Genomic DNA, 18,594 nt, shown 5'->3' with positions numbered 1-18,594 from the left:
CTGTAGTAGTCGCAAGATATCTTAGGGCCGGTACAGACGGACTGCAACTCGACTGCAACTTGTATGGGAACTGCACGTCGACGTTGCAGTTGGAGTGCAGTCGGCATGCACGCGATAAATTAAATTTCTTGTTACATTTACGTAAACCATCACTTCCAGAGCTCCTAGTGTAAATTTATTCGATAGCGAAACGTGACGTACGCGTTTGCTTTAAGTCTCATTTGGTATGGGATTTTGTGTTTCCATAACGTCCCGCTTGGCGCGCTGTTTTTAAATCCCATACAAAATGAGACTTAACGCAAACGCGTACGTCACGTTTCGGTATCGAATACACTACACACACTAGGGGTAGAGAAGGAACCTACTTTTCAAAACAAAATCTTATGTGCAAATATATTTAAATTTGTGGCCGAAAAATCTGTGAGCGTATAACGATATATCTGCAGAAATATCATTGTCTAATTTGTAAGAATTGTAAGATTTGCCTGGCATTTTTCACTTTTTGTCATTTCTGATCAATTAGTTATAATTAACTCATTTGTTGTATTGTTAAAACCTTTATATAACTATGATGTACATATTTGCGATGAGACTACAAATTCGACGTAAAAAAACAATGTGTGTATGTGTTGGTATATAGTTGGAGCTGTTGTCCGGCCATCGGCCGATGTGTTCTATTATTTAAATGGTATCGATTCTGGTCATTTCGATTTACCCTTGTTAATGTCAGGGGTATACTGCGTGCAAGATTTTCTTTCATATAATACTAAGTTAAGAGTAGGTAATAAAAAATCTGGTGTTTTGTGGTTTGCAATGGAAAGTTAGTACTTTTCCTCATTAAACGATATAGAATCTTTGTAGGACGATATAATCTAGATATTTGTTTTAGTTGAAGTTTGAAATACTTCCGTAATTCCGATGAAAACATAAACATATCGAGATTAGGCTCATCAGAATGGTCTCAAGAAGTACTTAATAATTTGCATAGGCACATATGAGAAGTACAATCAGGAATAAAAGTGTGTCACATAATTTTTTTTACAGTATCTTGGTTTTTTTAGTAATTGATCTGTGACAAACAAGCATACGGCCCGCCTGATGGTAAGCAGTCTCCGTACACTATAAACGTCTGCAACTCCAAAGGTTTTACATGCACGTTGCCGACCCTGAAACTCCGGACCCTCGTTGAGATCTGGCAACCTTATTCGCCTTTGTTGAATCTCTAGTGACACTGATACCTACTTGGACCATTAAGACAAATCAATTGACGTAAGAATCATCAAAATCAGTCCACACGTTTGGTGTCTAGAGTGCCACAAAGGAACCAACATAGACACGAGTACATAGGCTGATAAACAAATTACCCTCTTTTGCGTCACGCTGTGGGATGAAAAATATTATTCAAATGTAGTGATCTGAATTGTGTCACTCAGTTCAAAGCGCACGACAGTTTAAATGAGATAGGTATTGTATTCGTAGCTAAGAACTAAAGAGGCTACGAACACTCGTAGCCCCTTATTTGTTTTCGTAACAAACGTATACTTCAGTTAAAATTGTTGTGTAAACCGATTTATTTTTATTTTATTATACAGGATGGAACATTTCTAGAGACTGAGCTGAAAGGATAGTGTTATCTAAGTGATCGACAATTGAGTTATTATAATCGTAAAGCTGGATTTGAATGTAAAAGAAAATCATTAAAATTAAACATTTTTATATCAGTGACAACCCTTGCACGTTACAAAGTTATTTTCATTTTAAATTGACATTTTGATTCATCGGTTCTACTTGCTAAGGTTGAAATAAACAGATTTTTGCACTAATGTTTAAGAAACTATCTCAAAAACGGTTAAAAATACTAACGTGATTAATAAGTTAAAAATTTTGTTAGTACGTAGCCTAAACAATTCCCCGTTTGCATAAAAGTTCCTCATTCTGTTCCACCCGGTATTAACTATTACTTATACTACCTATTTGTGTTATAAACTTTAATGTGTCATATGTGTATTCGTAAATTGTATCACTAAGCTAAATTAATTTTAAGATTTGTTGTACTCTACTAAAACTATATGTATCTTACTGGATTCGAAGTAAATAAATAATTAAATTGAATTGAATATACATATAAAGTTAAGAATCAAATGGTATCATTACGTTTCAATGTGAGGGCTTTTATAAAAAAAATTGTTGGTTTTCTACCGTGTGATACACAACATTTTTCACCACACCAACGCAAATAAAATACTAACTATACAAAACATTCCACATCAAATTCAAATGAACGCTATAAAATATTTATCATTCAAAATCTCCTTTACACCTCCAAATCTTATTACTTAGTATTTTCTCTTACATTGGGGACCTTTTTATCTCCTAATGTATTATCACTATACAATAAGTCTCTATTATGATGTAGTAATTATTTATTTTAATATTATTATAATGCGATGTTTACCCAGGTATTGTCTGTTGTATTTATAAGTGTTGCTATGTATTTTTCATGTAACTGTATCATGGCACTGTAAATTTTGTATTGACTTGTGATGGAACCTTTAGGCCTATATTTAGAGAATACATTTTTTTAATTTTCAATCACGCAAAAGTCAATTCCACCAGTCAACATGAAGAGACAACTCAAAATGTGCATGAAATCTTACCAATCTTGTGGATAAAATGCAACTTTTGCATCAAAGGGTCTAGCCGCAATCCTATAGTGAAACTGCCCCTGGCTGAAATGTATACCTTTCTTAGAAGCGTTAATTGGTCTTATTATAAGATATCATTTTACAATATTTCAAGCCTGGAATCCCCTTGGTTTGGATAAAAAATATATATATATAAAATCTTAATTATTTTTTCTAAGCTAAACTAATGGTTAGATTTCTTTGAAATTCGGATTATACATGGCGCTAATAGCAATACATTTTCCAAAAAAAATCAAGGTTCTAACTTATTTACAAAGGCCTAAAAAAATTTTTATTTGCTTAATTTTTTTTATTATTTACAAGAGGGCGACAACCTCAATTTTTAGGTATTTAATGCACAATACAATATTGTATGAAAAAATTGTATGTAATCCATCTGTGTCTACAAGATAAAAATGTCTTACTAATGCAGGCCATTCGTCTTACGACCATTAATCGTAAAATATAGATACATTCTCGGCATATGTCTAAGAAGGTATATAGATGCTTCATAAAGTATGATGGCGAAAAGAGGGGAGTAGAAGCAATCGATCAATATTGTTGCGAATGTGCGAATGGGTTAAGAACAGTAGGTTGTTGTTCTCATGTAGCGGCAATTATATATTACTTGTCATATGGCAGATTTTTATCCAGAATTCCGCGGCCTAGCCATAAACTCTGTGCACTGTTCAAGAACGAAGGTATAAATGTTAGTATTAATACAGACAGTGACGAGCATGAGTAATTATGTGTTATGTTAAGGTGTAAATTGTAGGATTCTAATAAAATGTGCTTTACTTTTTTAGTTTGTTTTGATGCGTAATATTTTTTTAAGGCAGTATTGCGTATGTCATAATAGACCTCAGCTTCGCTTCGGCCGATAATTACATAAGTTCTGAGACATTTCTTATTTTATTGGCCTCGGTATGTAATCTACCATTGCTGTACGTAAACAACTACTACGTAAACATTCCTATTATGAAATACGCAATACTGCATTAAAAAATATATACTTAGTGTAAACAATTTTTCTGCTCGACTAGGTGCTGCTCGTTAATACCTACTAAATGGTTGTAAAGGCGGAAGTACACAATGAGCCAAGTACGTTGGCCCAATGTGTAACCTACGGACGCCTTAAGTCGAATGGCCTGCATTAGTAAGACATTTTTACCTTGTTGCCACAGATGGATTTTTATGAAAAAAATATATTTCATACAATATTGTATTGTGCATTAAATACCTAAAAATTGAGGTTGTCGCCCTCTTGTAAATAATTAAAAAAAAATTAAACAAAAAAAAAAATTTTTTTAGGCCTTTGTAAATAAGTTAGATCCTTGATTTTTTTTTTAAATGTATTGCTATTAGTGCCATGTATAATACGAATTTCAAAGAAATCTAACCATTAGTTTAGCTTAGAAAAATTAAAAAAGATTTTATATATATATATATATATTTTATCCAAACCAAGGGGATTCCAGGCTTGAAATATTGTAAAATGATATCTTATAATAAGACCAATTAACGCTTCTAAGAAAGGTATACATTTCAGCCAGGGGCAGTTTCACTATAGGATTGCGGCTAGACCCTTTTAAAGAATGAAGAGTGCCTTTACGTGACTAAAACACGATTGTCATTGCGTGAGTTAGACTAGTCCTGTTTTTTTTTCAGTCTTATTGTACACCGCCTTAATAAGCAATATCGATTTTCGATTGCGAGGACGGATGGGAAGACACAATGTCATTAAATAGAAGCATTAATGTTACCTTTGTGGACACCCTAAAACTGGAACCGCTGTTTACACATCACAGATAATAGGTATTAACGTTCCTGCCTAAAATACCGATTGTAATTTAACAATATATTAGTGTTGAACTGGTTTTGATACGATCTTAACGATCTTCTTGGTGATTGGCCCGCATCTTACGCACTTTCACTTCTTTTCGCATGCACCAATAAGCGTGAGCGATCTTCAAGGTCATATAAAAATGAGAAAAAAACCGCAACAAGTCGTTAAATCTAAATCGGGCTCTAGGTTTTTGTGTAGGAATTTTAAAAGACGTACATATTATATACAGGATGCCTAGTATTTAATGGATAACCCTTCTAACCACCGACAGGTCACCTAAGACTGGTCCAGTAATGAACTTATGACTGACTTGGAGAACAAAGACTGACGAAATATTTAATTTAACACTGTTTCTTAAATGGTATAACACGTGCGGTTTACATCAAACATATGGCCTAAATGGTAATTGAAGTAAAGTAAGCTGCTAGCTAGCTATTAAAGTAGACAGAAAAGTTCGATTATCTCGAAAACCACGAAACTTTTACTAGACCTATAAGTGCATTATCTGGATCACCCTAAGTTGCCCTGTCAGTTGTGGTTAGAAAGTTATCCATTAATTACTGGACACCCGGTATATATCGGTACATTAGTGGATTAAATTTTTAAGTTGGTATTATATTGATTAATTTATTTCACTACTTTTTGGTGTTCTTAGATAACTTTTATACGTTTGTAAGACGAAGACAAGCTTTGTGACTTTTACCAATTAACTGCATATTTTACGATAAGAAAAAATACGTTACAAGCCTTAAAATATGGATCTTCAAGTCTGCATCCGGATCAATAATACCTAAATATATGAATAAAAATATTACTATTTACCTTTTGCTATCAGAATAACATACCATATAATATTGTAACTACATATACAAATATGTAATCTTATGCATGCTATCAAGAATTAGGTAAGAGCTTTCAATATTAAGGTAAGTAATTCAATTATGGGTATATTGAGCAGACATATTGTACCTTTCGCATCTTGGTGTTTTTTTTTTTAATTTCAGTCTATAATTAGAAGTAGGATAGACAAGACCATATGAAAAGTGGGATGCTCTGGTTCCGTTTCAACGCCGATGTATGGGGAATTGAATGGATAAGGGGACTGTTTTTTTTTTTATTATTATAAATTGCGTAATTTTGGAATATATTTTAAAGGATTTCTTTCATATTGTATTTTTGCCTTTTTATATGCTCACTATACTTGTTCTATATAATATTCCGCTATCTTTTTTACATACCTAAAATCGGTACTCAGAGAAAAAACTGAATTTGCTCCTTCGTCGCATATTATATTATAACTGATTTTGATTCTGGTTCTTTTTTAAACGTAGGTTTCTAACCTGTTAGGTTCTCACTAAGTAACCAAATGAAAATTATATTTTTGTTGACTTTTATATACAAGTACATAATTACATGTGTATATGTTTCGCATGGTGATCTTATTTTCTAAGATGGTTTTTATTGCCTATCTATATTTTATTACTATGTCTAGTCAGCTGCAGAGAAAAGACATAGAAATTTGTATGCAGAGGGGTATCTTTTCTCTGTACAAGCCAAACAAATGGCCATTTTTGTGTTTGGTTGATCATATTATTACACATACATTATAATATAAAAATAAAATATATATATTAGCATTCTCGTGCATTAACACATAACAGCTGAGCTCTTCTATTCCGCTCCTTAAATCTCTAGTACACTTATTGTTTTATATACACCATGTTTTTATTGAATTCCGTTAACTTTGAGGTATGGGTAAGTACGTTTAAGAAAAGTTATTGTTTTTTTTTTTTTTTTTTATTATATATAATAATTAATAATATAACGTTGTTGTAACACGGGCATTACATTTAACTCAACCAAACAATTGAAAACTGTGACATATCAATGTTATTTCGAACATCGATCGTCCGAGATAATACTTACGTTTAGTAGGAAATGTATAAACTCGTACTAAACACTAATCAATATATAAACAGTGTGAGGCAAGTGTATAGGTTCGTCACACGCGCCTTATCAGATGAAAATAAAATATTGATTATCTCCGAAACGGAGTTAATTAAAATATCGGTGTCTTTGAGAAAGTTACTTAATTTAAGCTAAGAAATGCACTCTTGAAATTAACGGAAATAAAAAAAAGAAACACGGCGTATACCTATGTATATCATTTGTTAATTTGGGACATAAAAGTAAGAGTTTATTATTTGAAGGAATGCAAACAATGAATCCAAACTGAATTGAAATAAAAAATTATCCCTTTTATTAGTTATTGCTCTAACGTACCTTTGGTCATATTACCTATTGGCATTATGTGTGAAAGAGACGGCATGTGAATTAAGATGTAAACTGCTAGCCTCGCTCTACAAATTTAAATAGGGGTCATTCTACTTTTACTGCAGGATTTTTTGTCCCCAGAAGCAAGTATTTTTAAATTATATATCAATATAAAGCACTTTTATATGCCGTGCTAACGATACCTTAGGATCAAGGTAATCAATATTTTAACTACCTATTTTTACATACATTTTCATAAGTAACAAAGTTGTCATTAGAAGTAAAAAGGCAGGGAGGGCAACATAGTTTTATGTTTGCACACTCCAGGCTATAAATTTGACAAATAAAAAAAATCAAGGTTATTGAGACCTATTCTGTGCTAATCATGTTTTAGTAGCTAGTGTAAGTTAAAACGCATTACGAATATTAAAGTTTCAAGATTCTTTGAAATCGCATGAAAGTAGAATGACCCATTAACCTAATTTAAATGATGATGATACTGAGACAATAACATTTTTGGAAAAGATCAAAAACTGAATATGAATTTATAATTTTGTAGAACACCTTCAAAAGCATCCTTGCCAAATCAAAAGCTTCCAAAACTAAAATATCCCAAATTGCCGTCCAGTCGTACCGCTGCGAAAACACTGAATATTTTTCCAAGTGTTTATCTGTTTACTCATCGGCTTTGAAACTGCTCGGTTTCAACAACAAACAGCCGAATGTCGCACGCCATTGGCAGGAATTCAAATTTAGAATAATTATTGTCGATAAAAATGAAGACGATTGGCTGCCTAATAGATTTTTCCACCGTTTGCGTTCTATCGATGAACGTGTTTGATGCGTCCGTAGTCTATGAAAATAAATTGTTTATAGTACAGGGTGAATATCTAACGGCCGGTCAGTTGTCAGTTACTAGTGGATACGAGCGCGCGACTTGCTTTTAATATTGTTTTACCGCGGGTAGTGAATGAAAGTTTTCGTGAGTTCTGCTGTTCCAGCGAATTTTACGCAACACGTGGTTGAAAGCTTTGCACAATTAGGATGATTAGTGCCCGTTTTATCAAATTATTAGTTTAGTGTAGTGTATGTGTTTTGTGAACACTGAGTTTAGATGAGGATTGTATAGTGAACGGTAAGTTAATTTTACCTACTCTTTTCTGGAGAACATTATTTTTAAACAATAATAGCAAATATATTATTTTTGGTATACATTGCCTATGATGTTTTTTACAATACGATACCTAATTATAGGATTTACTTATTATGTGTCTTCTTCAATAATTTGACTCAAATTAGACTTTTTACTTTAAAATACTTAATTGAAAAATAAATACCTACATAATCCATAATTTCTCACGATTTAAAAATCGTCATTAAAACAATAACGATTATCAGCGAGTTTTACGTTTTTCTAACAAAGCATTGGATGTTGAATGTCATATTTTGTATACGGCGTGTATTTTTGATACCACCACATAATCAAAGGACAGTTTTTTTAGACCAGAATGAACACACTTTCATAGGTTTTATCAAAAATGGACGACTTTTATTTTTCCATAGTAAATAATCCAGCAAGCAATGTATCACTACTTTATTTTAACTCAAAACGTTGAATTTAATGACGCGACGTCACTCACAACTGTCACAAGTGACCATGATGTACGAAACACATTGCCGCTTGAAAAATTTTCAAAAACTCATTATGCTCTGATAGTAACATTAAATTTAAAAAAATCTTTCAGAATTGTTTTGCAGCACTAAACCCTACGTCTAGTTTAAGTTTGTGATTATATCAAAAATACAAACTGTTTATACTCTATTAAATAATTATTACACCTTAGCTTTCAAATTTACATTAGTACGGTTAAATAAATAAAGTAGTGGTCACGATTATGATCACCCGAGGTGGCAAAAAACTTTATCCCTAAGTTTAGATACTTATTCCGCGTACATGCTTAATGTCACATCAGGTAACTATAGCATAAATGGAAAAGTAATTCTAGTTCGGGTAAAAATTTATATAAACTAGGAATTTTTTCGTTTTGATTTCAAAGTTACTGACAAGTTTTTGTGTACCTATATCCATTTGTCAGGTGTCATCGAGGGTCAATTTTTTGCTACATAAATCGGAACCGGCTTCAATGACAGTGTTGTAACGTCTACCTAAATATTTCAACGGACCAGATTTCTGATCTTTAGAATGGTTTGGCATGATAATTAAAGGCATTTTTCTGTAAAAAAACATAACGCCTAGGCACGATAATTATCCTATTCACCGTGTAAGCAGGTCAGTATATTTTTATCACAACCGATCGATGCGGTCACAGTCTGACCCGGTGAGTTATCTGCGTGGGGCATAGGTCAACGCATTTCTGCGCGTGCGTCTCTATCGTGTTCCTTGATCGTTGTGGCCTGACTTTCAATACCCAAATGTCGCATAAACATTAGAGGGACGCCACATCTAACATCTTTACGGACTTTTTTAACAAGGAGTTCGCAGCGGGTTCCAAAGTTTTTAATCATCGCTACATTCATAAGACATAGGACATTTGGAACTCAATGTTATTATTATGTCATTGTGCATATAATAAATATAAATACTGGAGCCGTATTCTGATTATAATGACTGGCTATAATTTTGATCTGGATTTGTAATGGATATGACCTGTCAGAGTTAAAAATGACGTTTTTAGTTGATACAAATAAAGTACTTGATTACGTTTTCGACTGCCAGGTCTATAACATTTTTTTAAAATGTAAAGTTTTGTGTTGTACCATCTTTTAAAACACAATTGGATCTTCATAAACCAAAAAAATCCTGGTGATAGGCGAGCCACATAGTATAATTACAATAATACTCCATTAGACACTAGTAATGAAAGGTACCTAAGTATGTTAAAAACAAGCTGCACAATTGTCTTGCACCCAATTCGACAAGAAATTTACGAGATTCGCGTAGTGACACAGCGGACGCGTCTCACATTGCAGTCCCGAAATATAATTATTCGAGGTCGCACCCACATCTTCGCATTTTATTTTGCTCCTGCAGTTTAATGATGCAATATATTCGCGCGGAATCGCTTGTTTTTCAACTGGGTTCCGTGATATTTGTGAGTTTGTTTGTCTGTCACAGTGATGAAAATGCCTTTTTGCAATTGTTTTAAGCTTGTTTACTTCTTTGTTTATGTAATGATAAAAACAAATGATTGCCGTGAATGCTGCACCTGAAAAGCAGACACTGTACTACGAAGGTTTGGTATTTAATCGTTCTCTATATTACTGGGTTGTTGTTCCATGCGCCTTTAAAGTTATTTAGATCCTGAAACAATTTTTTTTCCAACAGATAATAAGTTTACAATTGTTAGTCTTTTTGAAAAATGCATTACTTTCATGTAAATCTTTCATATAGGTAAATGTAAATACAGTCACAATATCCGAGTTGTTGTGCGACATTTGTAGGTTTACAATTGATGCACTTAGTAATACAGTGAAACCTGGTTAATTTGGACTTAGATATATGGAAAACTGGTTACCCGAATGCGCAACGCCAAGGAAAGTAATGTGTTTATCAGTCTATGCATGTACCTGTGTGTTCCTTTATGACACTCTAAATATTAAGCGTGTAGGTTGATTTTGATAATTCTTATGGCATTATTTACTTATAGTCCATAGTATATATGACAAATTGCTAAGAGTGAAATAAGCGTTGTTAAAGAGTCCCGTTTTGGTCATCGTTAGCAATTTCACCTCATTAAATGGCACTGTTTTGAATGAAAATGCTTACGTGCTTTGGTTTGTTGATGGAAATACTAAAATCGCTATATATAGCCTAAAGGATTTGAGGAGTGCTTTAGATTTGTCTGAACTGGGTTTTGTTTAAATAATTTTCCAAATCGGTTAAAAAATGACGGAGTTGTAAGGTAACAAACATACAAATAAATCTTTTTTTAAAGTCGCTACACCATCTATTGTGAATTCGCGACCAATTTTTATGGTAAATATGATTTTAAACCAAAACACCAGAAAAACATTACTAGGACTTATGACATTTGACAGAAACACAGCACTTTGGGAACTTCACCACTTTTGGCCACATCAAGCGCTGCGATTGTTTTCATTTTTCCTACAAGAACTTTGCACCCGGCCAAATAAAACAGCTCTAGAAAATGTCCAACCTCGACACAAGTAAACACAACAATTCTCTAAATTATTGCAGAAAATTGTATTGCCGATTATCAGTTCCCAACCAATTATTCGCATAATTTCATTTCGCAGAATGATCGTGTCCCAACTTATCAAAAAGTTCGTTTTATTTCCCAACCACACAGTTACCAACTGTACGTTTGGTCTGTATTTAAAGACACTTTTCAAAATGCCATCTTTCGAATAGTAGAATGTTTTAGTTTGCGTAATACTCATTTGGTTGTATAATGTTTACCAATATGTTTTCATTCAATATTTTTATTCCATTAGACTTGTGTTGTATATTTTATATTAAATATGTCGACTCTGTTGGCTCACGGTTAATCTAACATGCTACTCCTCGCTTCGCTTGTCGTCGCACCTAACTGGACACGTATGAGAGTCTATTGCTATACTTATCACAAAATGTGCCACTATCAGTGGCACTAGAATCGCAACTCGATTAGTTGCCAAATGTATGAAAAGGGATCTGTTGCACTGACGAAACATTATTTGTTGAATAGTTGTTTGACCTAGTGAAAGATTTGACAAATTATAAGTATCCCAAAAGTTTTGAGTCATTATAATAATCTGCTTTAAAATAATTCAACCAAATAGAACATTATAGTATTTTATGCAACAGTTGTATAAGAAGGGTCAAAAAAGGCGAGTGGCGTGAGTTACCTACGCCTTCGGCTCCGGCTCACATTGTAAAGGAATACGCCACGAGAATTTTTTGACCTACTTATACAACGTTGCATACAATATTTTTCCTACGAGTCAACAAAAATAAATATAATTTAGGTAAACAAATTACAGCAAAAGTATATAGCCAAGACGCGCGAGCATACCTTGTTACGCGCCCAGCCCGCCCCGGGCCGCGGCCGGCCGGTCGGCGACACCTCCTCGTAACTCATGAGGCCCTGGTACTTGCTACTTGCTAAATTAATTTTTTGGATGGTTTTTTTCTCAATTTTGGCCACCGTAGCCTACGGAGACTAACAAGCAACGCTAAGCGGTCTTCGTAGTCTATGGGTGTTGCTATATTACGGGTGTCACATGCGTGTTTCTGACTTATGAAGTAATTATTTTTACTATGCAACCAAATGAATATTTTGTAAGTTGGCAGCAATGCACTTAGTTTAAAACTGTATTCGTTTTGGTTTTGTTAGGTTGGTAGCCATTAATCGCAGTAACATTATAGCTTATTAAAGCACAAGAGCTTTTATGAGGAATAGACAATATAGACTTTTCTTGAAACCTTTTATGTATGTTCTTATATTCGTGTTAATGAATGCATAAATGACAGATAACAGTAGAGGAGTAGGAAAAATCATATAAAAATGTGCTAATAGTTAGTTGTCAAAGTGAATCGTCGGCGAAATGTTGGCTGGCAAGTGAAATTCGGTCAAAAAAAGTTCGTCGAAAAGGCAGAACCCCAAACACTAGTTGTTGTGCGGTGCAGCGTGTTGGCACATAAACTCAAAGCGGAACAAACAATTTTAATATCGTAACTTACGTCACTTATTATTATTTAGTCAGAATCAATGTTAGATACCTAATAATATATTATCAACAACTTTCGATACCTATTAATTATTATAAATAAATTCACTTTTACTGAATGATGCATTTTTTACATTAATATTTTTGTTCTTTTGACAGTTTTGACTTATTATAAACAGTTTGTTTGACAGAAGTATAAATACAGCGTGTATTTTTGATACGAACACATAATGAAAGGGCACAAGTTCGCACGGATGACTACTATCTTATAATACGAAAGAGAATTGCCTCGTTGCTCTGCAGAGTGCGAGCCAGCTCCAACCCCATCCTGGCTACTGTAGCACGATATGACTCACCTATTGTGCGACATTTTTAGTGTATCATGACCGCTACCAGGTGATTGGTTTTTGCTGTTCTGTTCGCTTTTTGTTTTTGTTCTACTAATGCTTAGTTCTAAATCTTAAATGTTACTACACATTATGGATCATTGTTGTTTAATGAAAAATAAATTGAATTGAATTTCATTGCATTTTTGAGAGCAGCACTTCGGCGGTGAAAAGGGTTTGCCAATCTCATGTTTCTATCCAAAAATTCAAAATTCAAAAATTTATTCTGCAAGTAGGCCTCAAGGGCTCTTTTACAAGTCAATACAACATTTATAGTAACATCATATAGTGACATGAAAAATACATAACAACATTTTATAAATACAACAGCCAATACTTGGGTAAACATTACATTATAATAATCTTAAAATAAATAATTACTACAATACAATAGAGATGTATAGTCTCTATGGTTAAAAACACATTAAATCTGGAGATGTAAAAGGTCCCCAATGTCAGAGTACTAATACTAATAAAATTTGGAGGTGTAAAGTCTCTCCAAGTGTCAAAATAAAATTTATACTAAATAAATAAACCGCGTCTGGACTGTTAAACTAGCAGTCTCATAAACTAATGCTACATTCTGTACATAACTAGTATGTACCAAGTCAAGTATATTATACAATATGACAGAGACGTATAGTCACCACGGTTAATATATTAAGTTTGGAGATGTATAAGGTCCCCACGGTCTGAGAAAAATAATAATACACAATAAGATTTGGAGGTGTAAAGGTTCTCCAAATGTCAAAGAATAAAAAAAATGTATGAAATACATATTTCACGTCAAGAGACTGTTAAGCTAACAATCTTAAAACTAGTTCTACAGAATATATAACTACTATGTATTTAATATGTCAATGTCATCATCAAAATAACTAAAACATAACAAACATTAATACATAAGGTTGAACAGCTAGAAACAACAGCGCCATATGCCTCTTCGGGACACTGCACGCAAAACTATTACAGCTTTTGAGACTGGATACTTGGCCATGATTCCGTGTCTCCCAAGTAGTCATCTATTTTATAGTATCCCTTTTTGAGAAGTGCATTTTTGACGTATTGCTTGAATGAAGTATAGGGCAGGTTCCATGCCTCTAAGGGTACTTTGTTATAAAATGTTACACAGTTTTCCATGAACGATTTTTTAACTTTCTGTAGACGAAACTTGGAGACTACTAACTTATGTTTATTTCGCGTATTATAACTATGGATATCAGATAGTTTCTTAAAGGACTTTATATTCTTATGCGTATACATTATCACATCTAGTATGTATTGTGAAGCTACTGTGAGAATATCTATTTCCTTGAATCGTTCTCTCAGTGAGTCACGAGAAGCCATGTTATAAATGGATCTGATTGCCCTCTTTTGAAGAACGAAGATGGTTTCTATGTCAGCTGCTTTGCCCCACCCCAGTATGCCATAAGACATAATCCATCTTCGCTACGCTCAGCCTATTCGGCCGGCACCTATACCTTTTCGGCCGACATGCCTTTCTATCCCTGCCTCTGAAGTGATGTACTATTATCGTGATTAGACCGACAAAAAACAAGCCGCAAGGATATTACACCAATCATGAAGTTAAAGAAAAGTTAGTCAAGCCGCTAACAAAATAAGCAAGTGCTAGCGTTAAACTAGCTGGGACTAAGAGAATTTAGAGTGTTTTGCCCAATTCCTGGCATTATAGCTCCGCTGCGCTAATTGTTTTGGACGCGATCCAGATGCTTAACCGATTTCATGTCCCGAAGTTAGAATTATAACTATACACAGATATTATTTTATCGGTACTTTTATTTTACTTGACATATTTAATATAAAAGAATACTTTGTTAAAACACTTTTTAGCTTTTAGTATTCAACCCTTATTGTTTCGCCATGGTCGTCTGTCCATCCGCGGCTTTACCCAGTGATCGTTAGTACAAACAGCTAATATCGGTGATCACGCCGAAAAGTGGTAAAATAAAAACTGGAAAAAATCTGGAACGTGCACACGTGAAGTATTGGGGATGAGTTATTATTATCGTGTCAATCCTTCAAAGGGATATAGGATATCGATAAATATGTTTAAAAAATGTCTGTATATATTGTTAGGGTTTCGTAGTCAAATAGAAACCCTTTTAGTTTCGATATATCTGTCTCACCGTCCGTACTAGTAGGCCGCGTTTTAACTCAGTACCAAGTTAATTGATAAATTCAAATTGGCGTCTAAACATAAACCGATTATAATGAATATATTAACAACACAGACAAATTAAAATTGATTTATACAATTTTTATTTCATCAAAAACAAAACATTTGAAGTCAAACAGTCTAACTTTGCGTCTCAAATATAACCGTGACAAGTCTCAGCTGCTCAAGTTCCCAGAGTAATTTGTAAAGTATCCATTTACAAAGTTAGTATTGATTTTATGAACTAGGGTACGATATTCATGGCGTCTTTAGTTAGAGCATAAATTACGAAATTAAACTTCAGTAGATAATGATATCTAGGTATATCAAAAAGTAAATACTTGTCGATAAATTCGATGACTTATTTTAATTATTATGCTTAGAACAACTTATTAATTGAATAAATATGACGATTTAGAAATGCATCGATGTCTTGCTATGCTTAATCAGAGTGTTATTATAGGAACGCATAAGTTACAAAATCTGCTTACGTATACATACATTTTCAGACACCTATAAGATTAATTTCCGTTTTCGCCCGTCTATATGTATAGGTATATTAATATTATTTATGTTTTTTTTCCATTGCAAACCCGCCCACAACTATACACTTTAGATCCAGTAAAAACTGGTCATGGGTAATATGTTACTTACCCATATTGTTCTACACATATCAACCTAGTTTCAATTCTAAAAAATTGTGTTATAGGTAGGTACTAAATAATAACAATTATTAAATAGAAGGTTTATACACAGGAAAAATCCATAACTCGCAAATAAAATGCTCTTATAATGTTTCGAACTATCGAACCACCGTCCTATAAAATATTCGTAGCCATGTCGTATATTTCATTCTAGAGACGAAAACAATGAAGATTATTGATAAAGATAAAGATAATTTATTTGTCAAACATGAGTAAAGTAACATAAGAGATGTTATACTTTACAAAGTTGTCCTTCATGCTCTGCCTCTCGGCGTACAAAATATAGTATACCTATCAATAATATATCTATACATATAACAGTCTAACCTGTACATTACCTGGCATGCCTTAAAATTAAAATACAATAGTTACTACTGATGTACATTGGAATTAAAAACTAATATCATTAATGAAATCATTGACAGTATAATAACATTTTTCCAATAATAATTTCGTTATATGTCGCTTAAACAAATAAATACTACTATTCCTAATTTCCATTGGTATCTTATTATAGATTTTAGGCGCTATACCAAGTATACTTTTTCTCAGTAGAGCAGTATTAGCAATTTGATTGTAAATTCTATTATTATCCTGTGCTCTTAGTGAGGCATACACTGAATTTTGCCTCTGAAATAGGTCAAGGTTATTTCTAACAAATAAAGCTACTTCATAGATGTAAATAGAAGGAAATGCCATTATTTTATATTTTGTAAACTATGGCCTACCTATACTACTGTCTAATGGTTTCAGACCAAACGTTGCTCTAATACAATTCTTCTGAGATTTTAAAACATGTTCTCGGTCGTACTCTCCCCATAATTACCCCAAAAGATTACCCCATAACTTAAAACAGACGCTACTAACGCATGATACGCTGATAACACTATTTCTATATTTACCATATATCTCAACTGACTAAGTTCATATGCTGATTTTGCTAGTTTTGAGCAAGTAACTTCTACGTGGTTTTTCAGTTAAGACCTTTGTCAATATGCACCCCCCAGAAATTGATGGTTTCTGCTTCATCTAATTTATAACCTTCATATGAAACACTGATGTCTTGTATATTGGTTCTACGTTGAGTAAAATGTATTACCTTTGTTTTAGCCAGGTTTACTTTAAGACTGTTACTTTGTAACCAGTGGATAATATAACTTACTGCTGAATTGATGTCGATTTCTTATGTCATTCTGTCTTTGCATTCTATTATTACTGTACTGTCATCGGCAAACAGAGTCATTGGATTACCTAGTATTTTCGGTAGATCGTTGATATATATAATAAATAATAAAGGGCCAAGTACAGACCCTTGTGGTACTCCATACTTAATAATACGACTCTCAATGAGGAATACAGTCTCCTTTCTTGTTTTTGGAACTTACCTAGTAATTTCTACATATTGATATCTGTTGGTCAAATAAGATTGTAACAATTGAAGAATATATTGTATATGTTGATTAAATAAACCCTGACAATGGATGGCTAGTTTAGTTATTTATTACACTGTACTTGGCAAATTTCAACAAGTTTCAGTGTAAATTTAGTGAGGCATATTTATACAATTACTAATAATATTCGGGTATTGACACCAAAGTTTCAAAAACGAATCCGACTAACTATATCAGACCCAAATTTCCATTTTTCATAAATTATTATAATATTATTATTTAAAAAAAAGAATTTCTTTAAAAAAAACTTCAATTAAAACACTAACATAGGGGAAGACGGGCAGGATTCGTACGATTTTTGTTCGGAGCCTTATATAATAAATACTAACGGGTAATTAAAAATGAAACCAATGCTACTATTAATAACAGTTTGGTATACAGATATGAGTGCTTCAGCATATTTGGTAATCGATATATGACCACTGTACGAAGCCTCCTGGTGTACGACAGGTAAAATGTAGCAGAGTGGCTTTGAGATAATTATACTTCTATATTACCAACTTGCGTGATTAAAAAGCATAAAAATGTTAAATATTATGCGTTTAATCATCACTATAATCACAAGAATTATTCATGCGCTGAATGATGGTTTGTATTATTTCCAAGGATTCACATTGATCCTACTTGAAACTCGACACTCTTCCTTGATTTTTATTTCTAAATTATTTTTCAACTGTTAGTTGGGTCATAATAATAGGTATTATAGATCGTTAAAAACGTAAGTACACACTAACCTCAAAATTACATTACTTATTTCCAGATGCGTAATTTTTGTACTTTATTATATTTGACGACCTGTCTGGCCTAGTGTGTAGTGACCCTGGCTATGAAGCCGATGGCCCCGGGTTCAATTCAAACCCTGGTAAGGGCACTTATTTGTGTGATGAGCACGAATATTTGTTCCTGAATTATGGGTGTTTTCTATGTATTTAACTATTTATAAATATTTATATATTATATATATCGTTGTCTCAGTACCCACAACACAAGCCTTATTGAGCTTACTGTGGGACTTAGTCAATTTGTGTAATACGAGTAATATCCTATAATATTTATTTATTTTATAGCTCACCAAACGAAGACCAAAAACAGCCCGTTGGCGGAAATAATTCGTGTATAAGCGAAATTTGGTATAGTTGTAGGTAAAGGTGCCTTACACAGCATACTGAAAGTACTGATGGATCTTAGGGGTGGTGCTAACTGGTAGCGGGTGGTTCAAAGTTCCCTTTTTTTTAGTTTTTCTTAAATAACTCGTAAACGCTGGCCGATAGCAAAAAATGTTCTGTGACGCAAATAATCTATACAAAATTGCCTACAAGAAAGAGTTAGTCAACTATTTCTAGGACCTGGGATCAACATTTAAAAAGATATTAAAGCGGAAA

General features: G+C 33.2%; 1 protein-coding gene across 5 annotated transcripts in view; it reads left to right on the top strand.

Annotated features, from left to right (window-relative positions):
• Window positions 1–7,667: 7,667 nt before the first annotated feature.
• LOC133534604 (CUGBP Elav-like family member 1) overlaps window positions 7,668–18,594 on the top strand; it is a 506,026-nt gene continuing 495,099 nt past the window's right edge. The window contains exon 1 of one of the 5 annotated variants that reach the window (XM_061873792.1): window positions 7,668–7,939. The gene's annotated coding sequence lies outside the window, so the exon portion shown is untranslated. The remainder of the gene's footprint in view (window positions 7,940–18,594) is intronic. The other 4 variants (XM_061873798.1, XM_061873796.1, XM_061873787.1 and 1 more) reach the window with 4 other exon arrangements.

This window comes from Cydia pomonella, chromosome 2 (assembly GCF_033807575.1).
Source record: "Cydia pomonella isolate Wapato2018A chromosome 2, ilCydPomo1, whole genome shotgun sequence".
Taxonomy (NCBI): domain Eukaryota; kingdom Metazoa; phylum Arthropoda; class Insecta; order Lepidoptera; family Tortricidae; genus Cydia; species Cydia pomonella.
Note: the sequence above shows the minus strand (reverse complement) of the source record. Positions and strands in the feature narration are given on the sequence as shown.